Below are 6664 nucleotides of genomic sequence, written 5' to 3'. Positions count from 1 at the left end.
TTTAGGCACCACCATAAGATTTCAAATCCTAAAACAACCAAGCAAAGTTCAATGCCAGTCTCATTCCTTAGGTCCCCTTTCTCACAAGGTCCTCACAGTGGCTTATACAATTTGGCTCAAGTCTTTAAAAGAACTTTGTTCACTTTCAGGTTATATGTGCTTTCCATGTGTCATTCTGCTGGGTATAATGTTTCAATTATAGCATGTTGTTATACAAAGAGATCATAGGCTCTTCACTTCCAAACCATAAACACCCAACACACAAATATACATGTATACACAGAGGCACTGTACATACTATCAAAGAACTCAAAATCCTCCTTTAGGGTAATCTAAAGACCACTGAGTGTCAACACAGAAAAATCATTCTGCACAGTGGTATCACTTGCTGGAGACGTTCCTTCCCCCATCTACAGCAGATGGTGTTTCATAGTTGGTCACAAATGGCTGTCAGTGAGTGTTTGTCTGCCTGCCAGTAACCTGTAGTTCAGGGACTCCCTCCGAGAGTGTACCAGCTCTGACTCTGCTGATAGCAGCATCTGAGAAAATGATCCATCCTTTCTTGTCAGCCACAAAATTAGCCATCTCACTTTCAAACTGTTGACAAGGGGGATATGAAAGAAATCAGGACTGTGCCAGCCCAGCTGATGTTTCTTAAGCTCTGCTTCTCTAGACCTGAGACAGACCAAATCCAAGAGGAGATCCTGCATAAAAGAATGATATTGGCATCTATTGACATATATACTTTTGAATTGTAGTCTCAGTTTGAGTTCTAGGGTGAAAGGGAAGCAGTAGCGACTTGATCCACTGAATCTTTCCTTAGACAAGAGTGGATTTTTAAAGCTATGGGTATTTCCCCCCTCCTCCCTGACCTCAACCAGCATTTATATGGAAATGACCTTTAGTGACATTGCTTGGAAGGAAGTAAAAAATCCAGAGTGTGTATAAAGGTCCCTTTGCACCCATTATTGCTACTGTTGGCCCCACACCCAGTGAGAAGGCAGGGAGCCAGCCTTGTTGTGTCTGTGGACAGAGCACTGTGTGCTGAGCAGCTAGTAATGAAGACAAGGAAAGGGAGATGGGGGCAGTGGATTAGAGGAACACAAGAGAGACCAAGCAAAACCTCTTCCACTTTCAAAAACTCACTTTACTATTAACTCACGCTGTTACTGTCAAACAACTTTTGAAATGCCAAAAATCATTTGAAGTTGAACTATAATTTTTTCCTCAAAAGATAACCAACATTTTTATGAAGAAGCAAATCTCTCCAAATTTATTATATCAGAGGTATAGTACCACTTTGTCCTGAATGATTAATTTATAGTGACAGAATAGGCTATCCAGAAGGCAGCTGCCTTTTGGCAGCTGTGTCATAAGGGAAGGAGTGAAAGAATTTAAATCAAAAGAGATGTATTTGTATCTGAGTTCTGTCACCTGCTAGCTGTATGACCTTAGGGAAGTCACTTAACTTCCATAAACCTCCAAAACCAAAAAAAGATGATGAAGCCCCAAACCAGACACACACACACACACACACACACACACACACACACACACACACACAAACACACACCCCAAACCCCATATTATCTACCTCATAGAATTGTTTTAAAGATAATATGAGATATATGTGTAACATGTGCACATTTAATATATACAATCCAATAACAATTATTAAACATCTACCTTGCTGCCAGACACAGTGCTAAGTGGTAAAGATACAATTAATAAAAAGACAGTTCTGTCCCCAAGCAACTTACAATCTAAAAGGGTACAGAAAAAGAGGCAGGCTAAGTAGGGCAACACTGGGGGCACCTGACTGGAGAGGGCATCTTATTCCATGGAGCTGAAACCAGACAGAGCAGCAAAGTGGAGTAAGCTGAGTTCCACTTCTATACTTCGTGAAGGAACACTTTAGGAGAAGTCTGGTACTCTGCCCTCCACCCCTCCAAAAAGAAGGAAAAGAAGGCCGAGGAAGATAGTGTTCATTTGGCTTAAATTGACAGCATGGTGGTAAGATTAGAAGTCATTAGCTTATCAGAAGAGGAATATCTTGTTTCATGGAGTTGAGACCAGGTAGAACAGCAGTTTCAAAGTGGAATGAGATGAAAGTTCAATAAAACTGTTGTATATATACAATATATGTCTATATTTTTATATATGCATGTATATACATATACATTTATATGTGTGTATTCAGTTCACAGAAAACTGGGAAATACTATATAAATTTTAGTCACAATAATAGCTAGGATGTATATAATACTTTACAAAGTGCTTTACAAATATTCTCTCTTTTTTATCTTCACATCAATCCTTAGAGATAGGTCTCTTATTTCCATTTTACAGAAGAGAAAATTGAGTCAAACAGAAGTGACATGAAGGATCACACAACTACTATGTATCTGAGGAAGAATTTGAAATCAGATCTTCTTGACTCTAGTTCCTGGGTTCTATTATTTTAATAATTCAAAGATTATTAGTAATACTTCCAGTTTCCCCATTCTCTTTTGATTCTATTTCTTCCCTGCTCCTCATGTCCTTGAAGCACTATCCTATGAAATGACCACAGTCTGGCTCAGGAAAGGATGCCATCCTTTCATTCTAGAGTGTGCCAGTTCCTCCTTAATCAAAGTGAGGGCCCAAAGAACCTTCAGAATGGGTTCCCTTTAAATAATGCTTACCTTCTGTCAAAAGAGGTCAGTTGAACTACACACACACACACACACACACACACACACACACACACACACACACACACAAAATAATCCTCTAGCCATCCAGGAGAAACCAGAGGGGCCTTTTGCCAGTTGCTAATGATGATGGTCTTATAATTCATAGAGCACATTTCACCCAGAAGGATCCCAGAGTGTTTTACAGATGCCACAAATTGCTTTACCAACCCAGCACAGTAGGTTTTCTGTTGGCTGCCTCTGGAATGTAGCCACCTCTGGAGATGTTTATTCTTCAAATTTAAAAAAATTATTCTATTTATAAGGCATAAGGGTATCCTGGTTTCACCTAACAGATAAATGGGGAGGGGAGGGGGGAGTCCTGAGAACAAAATATACATATATTTATGTGTCTGAGTATTTCAAAATAATTCCTAGTTTTACTCCCCCTAGAATGTAATTTCAGTGATGTCTTAAATATGGTTCTCCCTGGTGAATTTGTGCCTTTGTTTACAGATCATTTACGAGAGACTTAGGTTGTTTCATTTAGTCCAATTCAATTAAACATTATACTAATAAAAGACTATGAAGTTACAAAGGCAATACAAAAAATTAATAACACCATCTCTGTCCTCAAGATGTTTTTAGTCTAGTTTTATTATAAGTCCTTGGTTCTAGAATAGGACCTTGACATCAGGGAGGTGATGCCATGACATGCCAATGAGGGAGGACCATGAAAAGTCACCATTCTCACTTTCTCCTCTAGAGCCATCTGAGATCAGTGGCCAGATATGAATCAGGATGTGTGAAAATGGTCCTAGATACAATGGGAGACCTTGGCCTTTTTTAAGGTCAGACCTTTAATAGGTCTCGTTTTGACTGAGGCAATGTCCATTCAATGATTAAAACTAGGTAAGAAAGAAATGAGACAAAAAAATGACCTCTTTTACTTAAATCTGAAAGAGAAGACCCTTGGAGTTTTTGACCAAAACAGAAACAATTGTTATTTACATTCCTTCTGAACCAGGATCCAAACAATGACAAAGTTGAATTTAGTCTATGTATGTTGAAGTGAAGATTAAGATGTATAAAAAAGTAACTCCTGCAAAATGGAGGGGGAAACTATATTACAATTACAAAATACTATGAGATTTCACTGGAGGGATGGGATACTCATGGCTTTTCAGAAAGTCCCAGAGCTTATGCAGAAGGGATCTGTATCTGGATGGTAGAGATGGAAAGGACCTAGAAGATTCTCTAACACAACCCTCTCATTGTCCAGATGAGGATACCAAGAATCAGAAGGTTTAAGTAGCTTTGGCTGCTCTGTGTCACACAATAAGTTTTGGAAATTGGACTTGAATCCAGTCTGATTCCAGTCAGTCACTTTTTCTACTATACTATACTAAGATTTAAATTTAAGACAAGTAGGAGAGGGCTTTCCAGGCATGGGGAACAGGCGAAGTAAAAGGTAAGATGAAGGGCAGAAAGCCATTGGATATACTTAAGGAAAATAGAGCCCAGACCAGTTCCAATGATGCATAGAATGCATAAAAGGGCAGTATGAAATGAAGCCAGAAAGTTGACTGGAACTAGATTTTGAAGATCCTTTAGTGCTAAGCTAATGACTAGGCTTTTGACAATGGAAAGGGAAGAGAAGGAATGGGAATGGAATAAATATTTACATGACACTTATTATGCTCAGGCATTGTGCTTAGTTCTGTCATTTCATCCACACAATCACCCAGTGAGGTAGGTGTTATTCTTATTTTACAGAGAGCAAATTGATACAGACAAATGTTAAATAACAGTTATGCCACTCATAAGTGTCTGCAGTTGAATTTGAACTCAAATCTTCCTTACTCCAGTCTTGGCTTTCTATCCATTCTACCATCTAGCTGCCTCTAGACCTTTGTAGAATGGATTAAATTTAAAGCACATGTATGTGACTGTACCTTCTGTCAAATGAGGTCAGTTGAACTATTCCCACACACATAAAATAATCCTCTATTCATCTATTCCTTGTTGGTCTCTAGGGGTCAATGTTAGACATTACTCTGATAATTCTGTGGTCATTCCTAATCTCTAACAGATTTGGTCATGAGGTCTTTCAAATAAGATTAGAGGCAAATCAATATTGTTCACTATCAACAGCATTATTTAAAATATTGTTAAAGATGCTAGCTATGGCAAAAAACAATGAACAAAAATTGAAGGAATAAGAACAAACACATAGGAAGCAAAACTATTATTTTTTACAGATGATATAATAATCTATCTGGGACCTCAAAAGAGACTAATAAAAGTTAATTGATATAAGTAAAATTCCACAAAGTTTCAGGACATAAAACAAATCTTCCCTAATCACCAACATTTCCCTATATTAAGAAAACTAGGAAGAGGTAGAGAAATTCCAATTTAAAAAAGCTACCAGATATTTAAAATGTGGAGTCTATCTACCAAGGAGGAAGTAGCCTGGCAGCTAAATGGATAGAGTGCTAGGCCTAGAGCTAGGAAGACCTGATTTCAAATCTGATTTCAGACACTATCTATGTGACCTTAGACAAGTCACTTAACCATTCTCCATGGAGAAGGAAATGGCAAACCACTTCAGTAACTTTACCAAGAAAATCTCATTGACAGCATTAGAATCCTATGATCCATGATGTCACAAGGCATGGACATGACCGAACAGCAACAACATCTACCAAGATATACAAAAAAGGTTATGAATACATTTCACTCTTTATAGAAATAACTCTACTCCTTATAGAAATATAGAATATGAATGCAAACCTATGGACAGGACAAATCAATATAAAATAAATGCAATATTATCTAAATTAAATTCCTATTTAAGTGACATACCAATCAAATTTCTAAGGGTTTATTTTATAAAGCTAGGAAAAAATAATTATAATATTCATCCCAATAAACAAAAGGTCAAATACCTCAGGGGAAATAATGAAAAAGCTAGATGGGAAGCAAAACCAGCAGCACCATATTTCAAACTATACTGCAAAGTAATAATTATATTTGTTACTAGCTTAAAAATTAGAGTGTTCACCAAAGAGGGGACAGAGCACTAACAGAAGAGGAAAAATAATTTTGATTAAATATACATATATATTAATTTATATGAACAAAAGAATGCAATTCAAGTTAGAAAGTAAAACATTAGGGGCAGCTAGGTGGTACAGTGGATAGAATCTTGGAATCAGGATCATCTGAGTTCAAATCCAGACTCTGATACTTAATAATTACCGAGCTGGGTGACCTAGCTTGGGTAAATCACTTAATACCATTGCCTTAACCTCCCCCCCCCCCACAAAAAAAGTAAAGAGTTAACTGGGGGGAAATCTTTATATCAAGTTTATAGGTTTCATTTCTAAGAAACACAAGGAACTGATTCAATTTTTTTAAGTACCATGACTGTTCATCAGTTGATAATTGGTCAAAGAACAGATTATTTTTATAAATTTATTTCTCCAGTTGCATATAAAGAAAGCTTTCAACAACCATTTTTAGTAAGGTTTCAAGTTCCATATTTTTCTTCTCTTCTTTTCCTCTCCCCTTCCCCACACAGATAGAGAGTAATCGATTAATCTATTATAGGTTACACATGTAAAACTATGTTAAACATATTTCCATATTAATCATGTTGTGAAAGAAGAATCAGAACAAATAAGAAAAAACTATGAGGGGGGAAAATATAGAAGATAAAACAAATTTTAAAAAAGAAATTTTTAAAATGGGTAATTTTCAAAGAAATAAATTTAAGATAGAAACAGCCAACATGTTCCAGAAAACAGAAAAATGTTCCAAGTCACCAAAAATTGAAGAAATATAAATTAAAGCAATTCTGAGTTTCTATGTCACACCCATCAGATAGACAAAGTTAGCCAAACAAAGGAAAATGACAATTGTTGGATGGCCAATAGAAAAATAGGTGCAATAAGGAGGAGTACACACATGCAAAAACACATGTAATT

Source organism: Macrotis lagotis, chromosome 5 (assembly GCF_037893015.1).
Source record: "Macrotis lagotis isolate mMagLag1 chromosome 5, bilby.v1.9.chrom.fasta, whole genome shotgun sequence".
NCBI classification, from domain to species: domain Eukaryota; kingdom Metazoa; phylum Chordata; class Mammalia; order Peramelemorphia; family Peramelidae; genus Macrotis; species Macrotis lagotis.
The sequence above is the reverse complement of the archived record's forward strand: the minus strand, read 5'-3'. Positions refer to the sequence as shown.